Raw genomic sequence first — 7,280 nt, 5'->3', positions numbered from 1 at the left:
ATCCCTTGGATTAGGATTTTGGCAGAAAAATTGTTGAGAGATGCAGAGTCTGAGAGCTATTTAAGGAGGCAAAATCAATAGAGCATCAGACCTCGCTGATACAGGGGACAAGAGAGATGGGAGAGTGTCTTAAAGGATTCTCAGGTTTCCAACTTGTCCAATTGGATGGATGCTATTATCGTTCATTCAGATAGGAGGCATTAGAGGAAGACACTGGAAGTTCACTATTGAACATGGAAACATACAAATAGGCAGTTATCTGGACTGCAGACACATATGTACATATTTCTCAAGACGGAAGCTATGGGCATGGGGTGAACACTTAACTGAAGGACGCTGAGTGAGAAATATCATATGACCTATGACAAACTGCAAAGAAATTCAACAGTGAGGGATTGGATAGGAAAAAAAAAAAAGGACCATCCATGTGGTTAAGAAGGGAAAATTAGAGCATAAGAGGAATGCCAGGAGAGCATGGTATAGAATAAACCAAAGCAATACGCTGTTGTTTTTATTACTGTTGTTATTATGAATATTAGTTTATTTAGAGACAGTGGTTTAATGTTAACTCAGAGATAGTACAAAGTGTTTCTGAAATAATAGGTAAGGGGAAAGTTGAAAAACATTCCCCAGACTTAGAGATACGAAGAATGGTGATGCAAAAAGGAAGAGCTCTTTAAGCAGAGGGGAGAGTAGACAGATTGAAATGGAGCAGAGAATGAAAGCATGCTGAAGCAATCTCTTTCTTTCCTTCTTTTTTAAAATTTTCATTTAAAAAAGTATTTAGAACACATAAAACAAGGCAACATTTATTCTTTCTTCTCGTCTTCCCGTGTGGGGTCCATTGGTGGCTCCTCCATTGTTGCTCTCTTAGACAGCCTTACTACCACTGGGCTCCTCCTCAGCCATCTGGTCCACCCCCTCCTGCCCACTCTCATTGTCTTCGGGAGAAGGTGTGCCTTCCTCAGTGTTCTATTGGCTCTCTGTCACTTCTTCTACCTCCTCTGTCTCCACTGGGATACGCTTGTGCTCTTTCTGTTCCGCAATCTTACTAGCAGTTTGCTCTCCCTCAGGAACCATGCTGCTCTGACGGCCTTCTACTTGCTGGGCCATCTCTCTCGTCTTCCCTTTCCTCCTGTGTTTTTCGAGCCTGTTCCTCTGTCTGTGCAATTTCAGGGGCAATTTTTTTCCAACCCACATCTACTTTCAAACTGCACCCACTTCTATGTTCATTGTTAGAAGAATCTATTCTTTCCAGGAATTTCGTCTTCTTTTCCTGGTATTGCTCCTCTGCTTGAAAAAGTTCAGCTTCTAGTTTTTGCTGTTGAGCTATTAAGGACTGGACTTGCCTTTTAGGTGTTGTGGCAGCCGACCAAAAGTCTGACACCACACTCTTCCTGGGGATTTCACTGATGAGGTGTTGGTGTCTCCGGAAATGGACAGTGACTGTATGATTTGCTGAAAGCCATCATCATCATCATTTGGATCTTCTGCAGAATGCTCACATATGGTTCTCCTTTCTCCATGCGAGGCTGTCTCTGTCGACTTTCTTCCTCCAGAGCAGCTTCTATATGACTTTTTGCATTTATGTAAGGAAAGTATGCAGGGAACTTAAAATAGACCTTCATAGATTTATGTTCTGCTTTGTATTCATTCACATAGTCTCATTTTTTTTCATTGGTGAGATCTTGCTACATGCCACCAATAATCTGGCCCAACTCCCACACCTTTGGGTCAGGGTTGGAACCTTTTACTTGGTCCGAGAACTTTCTGCTGTATCTCATGTGAGGCATCAGCTGAGTATCTGGTGGACTTGGGTGTTTTGAAATGGTAATACCAGAGGATGTTGAGCTGGCTATCGGTGGCTGAGATCCCTCTCAGCCTGCAGTTGTTGTAGGGGTGAGGACTGTATGGACTGTATCCCACAAATCCAGGTGTGCTGGACATTTGTGTTGCAGGAGCTAGGATGGGAAGTGGGGCATAAGATGGTGTTTTTGACATTTTGGAAGATTAAGTTCTCAGTTCCATAAGAATGAATCTGAGATATGGTGGGCATAAAAAGTGCCCACAGCTCTGCCTTCATTTCCCATTGTGATGATGAAGAAATTTCTTAAATTGGGCCCTGAAGGTAAGAATACAGGGTGGTAGTTGGGTAGTAAATTGACCTTGGAAAAAGGATTTTTTTTTAATTTTTTTTTTTTTTTTTTTTTTACAATTAGAAAGATTCCAGCCTGTTTCAGCACCAGTGGGAAAAATATACTTGATCTTAGCCAAAAGTCTGAGAAGCGATACCAGTGGAAAAGATAAATAGTAAGACATAATATACAGAAAAGTGAGTGATCTGGCCAAGAGGAGGCAGGGGTAGCTAAATGCAGAATTTCTTTGTTCCTGAGAAGAAGTGCAAAAGAGAGGCAGGTACATATCCTAAAAGTGAATGTTTAAGTCACTCCATAGTTCTTTCTAAATGTTCATATAGATTAACTCACTCAATCCATAGCCATACATAGGAGAAGCACTGATTAACCACATTTTATGGATAAGAGATTAAGTAAATTATCAAAAACCAGTTTCATAGGGAATGCAACCAGGAAAGAAACCTGGAAAGATTGACTCCAGTGTCAAGTGGTTCGCCATTACCCTATGTCATCTCTCTATCTGGCCGTACAATCTTCCAGCTAATTTGTGAGAACTCTGAGGGAAGCCTCTCTGCCTCATGACCTCCACTGCCTTTTAGTAAAGACAAATTGAATCCTTGAAATGAAATACATATTAGTCCAATACTTTAGATAAACAAAATTTTAGAAGAGATGAGAAATGACCTCAATTTTATTTATAGTAAATGGAAAAAGACCAAATTTGAACCCAAATCTGTCTAAATTTAAAGCCATTGACCTTTTCCCTTGCCAAGATGAATGATTTTCAAGTTCTGGTTGAAAGCTGCTCTCTTGCTGATCACAGTTACTCCAAGATTAATCTCTCAACCCTAATTTAAAAGAAAGACTTTCTTTTTTTCCCCTTTTCCCCTTTAGAGCCTACTACAGTAATTCAAATTTGTTGCCCTCCTCAGTGCTCCCTATTACCCCATACCTACTTCAATCACAACACCCATCTTTGCATTGTAATAATCTGGTTAATTATGAAACAAGATAACTGTTAACACTTTTTTTTTTTTTTTTAATGATAAAGTCTACCAGCTGCTAAACTTAGTCTTGCTGAAAATAACCAGGAGCAGATCTTGTAGTTTATCAAACATTACTTAATTCAGTGTCTCAGCTTTTCAAAGGCTTTGGATAGATGGTATGAAATCCTAGGACTTTGACAAAATCAAAGTCTTAAGTTTGTCTTGAATGGCTGCAATCTGAGACCCAATGCTACAGTAACATTTTGTGTGGAGAAAAGGAGCCGCGTCTTATGTTCTTCAGTAAAGAAAGACCCCCCCCCCATCCACCCACCCAGTACACTAGAGGAGGTTCACAGGATGGGGTGTGTACTCTGAGCTGATTGGGGCGTGGTGAGGTTTGCTGATTCTTGTGGGGATCTTAGTCTGTATCTAAGACTGGAACACTTCTGAGGCTCACTGACAATGGCTGAACATCGGGGTAGGCAGGTAATAATAGCTGAACATGGGGGAAAGTAATGAGAAAAATCTGAACTAGTCCTCACTTAGAGTGAACAGGAGTGAACAGGTTTCATCTTCTTTACCGGTCAGGACCAGGTCTAGGAAATGTGTACTCTTTGACAGTGAGAAATGTGTACTCTTTGACAAACCTCTGATTCTCTTACCCTGGCACTGAAAGCCACGCCCCCACTCCCTATCTACTAACTGATGCAAATTTCTTGGATGAGCCTGTGGCAGGACATTGTAAAAGCTAAAGGAGGGGTTAACTGAGAAAATAAAGATCATTAATAGCTAACCAGGGCAAAAGGATTTTCTTTTGCTAACTCCTACTCCAGTGTGTGAAGCCCCTGTAGATTTATTTTTGCCCCTTCTGTCTTGCAAACATCTGCTCAGAGTGGATCTTAATTGCGTAAGAAAGACAGGATGAAGTGTAGCATATGCATTTTTACTTTGGGTGGTAGGCTCACGTGGCTCTATCTCTAAATGACTGCAATGGCTATTTTGTGGGACTTGGAACACAATGCTAGGAATGTTAAAGATATTACCTCGTTTAATACTTACAGAACTCTGTATGATATGTACCTGCTATTTGTTAAAACCTGAGACTTTGGCATTAAACTACGTGGACAGCATCACATAATTATATTGATAAAATCAGTATTGAATCAGACTTAAAATACAAGCAGTTCAGTTACAGAAACTGTACTCTTAATCCTAAACAGTTTTGTGCCTTGTCGAAAGGACCAGGCTGAAACTGTTTTAAGTGGACTGTGGGTAAAGCAAAATGTCCTTCACTATCAATCTTTTAAGCATAAAAGCCTTGTATCATCTCATAGGTAAATTATATTTTAGACACAGAAAAAAGATAAGTTAGGAAATTAATACTAAAATTTCAACGCTGCTTCAGAACTGTGGTTTTTGAAAATATATTTAGTAACTTCAATAACCTATTTTTTATTTTGCATCAGTAATTTGGAAGAGACAGTATGGTTAGAAACTGTGTAATTTGAAAATTAATCTTAGCCAGTAGTGGATAAACAATGCTTATTGAGCTTTTCTTGAAGGAGGACAACATCATTTAACTCTTTCCACGGCCTCTTTTTCCTAAGCCATACACACAAGTGGAGAAATTACACAAATAAAAATTGGTCGGTAGCCTGTAAGTCTGCCCTGAACTGAATTAAAAAAATAAAATATTCTTGTATAAGGTCTAAAGATGTCTTACACCCACCCCCTCCCCAACACCCTACTCCGTCTTTCCTTCTTTTTTTCTCTCCCTCTCAGATATAAGGTACATGGTCCTAAGCAGCGGAGGTACCACACAGCGGCTGTACCCTTGCAGAGGTCAACCAGCTGCTTTTGTATCTTCCCGCATTTCCAGGGAAGAAAAGCATTGTGCTGTGTTTTGAATTAGAGTATGTCACCAGGAAATTACTGAAAACTAAAAATTATAATTCAGATTAAGATAAGGGGAAAATTAATTGGACACGAATCAATAGTCGCTTAGAAATGACACATCTTTTTCTTTATAGTTTTCCTCCTTCTGGTCTCTGTCCAATCCTTCAGGCCGTCCCCTTTCTCCTTGATTAAGCACTGAATCCTGAGTAGGCTGCACACACTGTCATAGGTACCTACCTCTTGAGGAGTTGAAGTTTAGCTGAGAAGGAAAACATAGGCAAATACATTGCAGAAGAGGGTAAAGTGTTTTACATAAAGAAAATATTGCACAGTGGATGTTCAGTTGTATCTCCTAGCATTTCAGAAAAGGTGGTGTTGTTCTGAATCAGCATTGTTTGATGATTGAACACTAACAGAAGGAAATGAAAGGGTGTGATTTTTAACTCAAAACTAACATTTAAATTGTTGTATTTTGGATCCCAGAAACTAAGAGCTAAATTTCATCCCCTTCCCAACTGGAAGCAGGTGATTTGATCAGGCAAATCCAGGAAGAATTTTTTTTTTTAAATCTCTTTTTTTATAAAAAGGTCTGTGCCATATTTTTCCATTTCAATGATTATTCTAATGGAGAAATTTTGATGATGTTTAATAAATGCCATTACCTACATTGACATAGCACTATAGATCTATGTTGACATTCTTTCTGAAACCTTTCAAAGTGAACTAATTAAATAATTTGATATTTTCAGTAAAGTTCCGTTATTTCAAAGCATTCTGAAAGCATGTTTATAGCAAATTACGGAAGACTAATTCTAACTAGGATTGGTCTCCTAATGATTAATTCTGTGTGCTTTCCATTGGCCTAGTGTTAGGCCAATACTAGAGGTTTTTGCTTTTCAGATTATTTTTAACATAATGCCTTAGGTGATAGTTTGCCTTCACAAAGTCCCACAAACTAGGTGGCTTAAACAATAGATTATTATCTCACAGATCACAATAGATTATTATCTCACAGCTCAAAGGCTTGGACAAGTTTGTTTCCTTCTGAGGGGTGTACAGAAGGATGTGTTCTAGGCCTTTCTCCTTGGCTTGTAGATGGCTGTCTTCATGTACACATGTTCCCCTGATGTGTGCCTGTGCAAAAATTTCCACCTCTTATAAAGATACCAATTATATATGATTAGGACCTACTCTATAGATCTCTCATTAACTAATTACATCCCCAACATCCTATTTCTAAATAAAGTCATTTTCTGAGGTATTGAGAGTTAAAACTTCAATGCATAATTTTTGGGGAGGGGTGCTCTATGTAACCATTGACTACCATTGAGTCTTGTAATTCAGTCCTTCTTTTAAAAAATGTAGGAATAAATTCAAAATAATGTCCTGATCTTTGGATCTTTGGCATCTCATTAATATACAGACAACAAATGAACATTTTTACAGACCAAGTCTACTTTTCACTGCCCATAAATGATCATAAGGCATTTTTTTTTCTACAGTATCCCTTGTACTCATGTGGACATTGGTAATTTAGACCTGATGATTTAATATGCAGTATAATACCAAATAGGTCTTGTTTAGTTATGCTTTATGTCTGGATGTTGGGGGGAAGGGAGATAGATGTAGAGGGGTTATCATGTGTTTGCTGACTGAACAAATTACGTTTTTTGTTTTGTTTGTTTGTTTGTTTTTAAAGATTTTATTTATTTATTTGACAGACAGAGAGATCACAAGTAGGCAGAGAGGCAGGCAGAGAGAGAGGAAGGGAAGCAGGCTCCCCACTGAGCAGACTCAATCCCAGGACCCTGAGATCATGACCTGAGCCGAAGGCAGAGGCTTAAACCACGGAGCTACCCAGGAGTCCCAGTTTGTTTGTTTTTAAGTAGGCTCCACACTCATCATGGAGCCCAGTGTGGGCCTTGAACTCAGGACCCTGAGATCCAGACCTAAACTGAGATCAAGGTACTGAGCCACTCAGGTCCCCAACAATTAACTTTTCAGTTAGTTTTGGTTCTGGCAGATTATTTCCAAGATTACTTCCGGATTATTACCTTGAAAATGTCCTGTATGGAATATTTTGCTTTCTCTCACCCGACTCAGCCCCCAAACTCCAAACCTGCAGACTACATAAATATAAAACAAATAATAATTTTATGTATAAGTTAAAGCTCTCTTCATAGTTTTAATAGTGTTTTTACCATATTGACTTTATCATCTAAATTGTAGTAACTTTTCGCTTTAGCAATGTATCTTTTAGGAT

The 7,280-nt window shown here is 38.9% G+C and overlaps 1 pseudogene; it reads right to left on the bottom strand.

The window, feature by feature from the left end:
• Positions 1-809: 809 nt before the first annotated feature.
• Positions 810-2,001, bottom strand: LOC101678458 (annotated as a pseudogene).
• Between the last annotated feature and the right edge of the window lie 5,279 nt (positions 2,002-7,280).

The sequence above is a fragment of the Mustela putorius genome, unplaced genomic scaffold (assembly GCF_011764305.1).
Source record: "Mustela putorius furo isolate JIRA1106 unplaced genomic scaffold, ASM1176430v1.1 tig00003974_pilon_pilon_pilon, whole genome shotgun sequence".
NCBI lineage: Eukaryota > Metazoa > Chordata > Mammalia > Carnivora > Mustelidae > Mustela > Mustela putorius.
Note: the sequence above shows the minus strand (reverse complement) of the source record. Positions and strands in the feature narration are given on the sequence as shown.